The sequence below is a fragment of the Chrysochloris asiatica genome, unplaced genomic scaffold (genome assembly GCF_000296735.1).
Source record: "Chrysochloris asiatica unplaced genomic scaffold, ChrAsi1.0 scaffold00125, whole genome shotgun sequence".
NCBI classification, from domain to species: Eukaryota; Metazoa; Chordata; class Mammalia; order Afrosoricida; family Chrysochloridae; genus Chrysochloris; species Chrysochloris asiatica.
Genome location: NW_006408643.1, coordinates 7,568,344 through 7,569,499, shown reverse-complemented (window position 1 = coordinate 7,569,499; position 1,156 = coordinate 7,568,344).

Below are 1,156 nucleotides of genomic sequence, written 5' to 3'. Positions count from 1 at the left end.
AGGTGTGTGGAGGTGTGTGAGGTGTGTGAGGTGTGTGGAGGTGTGTGGAGGTGTGTGGAGGTGTGTGAGGTGTGTGAGGTGTGTGGAGGTGTGTGAGGTGTGTGGAGGTGTGTGGAGGTGTGTGAGGTGTGTGGATGTGTGTGTGACCTCTGTTTGAGCTGTTGTTATTGACACTGATAACTTCCCTTCCTCACCCACCCCTACCCCCCACCCCTCCACAAGTTAGGTGAGGTCTGTCACCAGGCTGTATGTTTGTGTGTTTAACACCTTGGGGGTGCTGTTTTCTGAGGAAGGCTCTTTGTTCTTGGGGGCCCAGTCAGCATAGCTGCAGATAGGGCAGGTGGGCTGCAGAGGTAGGAAAGGACTCCCAGGAACTAAACAGGCAGAAGGATCCAAATTCACACATTTATAAAAGACATTTATTGAGTGCCTGCTGTATGTTGGGCCTTGTATGCTTGCGAGAGACCCCCATGGACCTCTAGGTCTGATAGGGAAGGCAGAGAAGACAAAACTTATCCCTACAGAGTGAGGGCTTGGGGTGGGTTTGCAGCTGGCTGAGGGTGGGGAAATATGTTGGAAACTGATGGCAGACAGGCCAGGCGACCTACCCATAGCTCAAACTATACCCACTCATTTACCAACATGGCTGGATTCCAAAAACCAGATAGTTACATGAAAATCAGCATTATATGAAAATGGAGGGTGAACACATCAGACCACAAAATGGTGGATGATTACATCACTGCATAACTGCCAAATGACATCACTATATAACTGCCGAATGACGTCATTGCATAACTGCCAAATGACATCACTGCATAACTGCCAAACCATTGAGGATCATGGCTCAGTCAAGCAGATGCATAACCTAACCCCACCACTTAGTCATAACATTGCTCTAACCCGGCACCTTGGTGTTCATTACTGCTGGGTGTACAGCATTAATGTGCAAAATCGTAGGATTGTAGATTTTTGGTTCTTGTCATAAATGCGCAACGTTGAGTCATGTGTTAGTTACAAGTGAAGAGTGAGTGTATATATATATATATATATATATATAGAGAGAGAGAGATAGAGAGAGAGACATCCATATTCGTGCCCATCCCAAAGAGAGGTGACTCAACAGAATGTGGAAATCATCAGACAATCTCTTTTA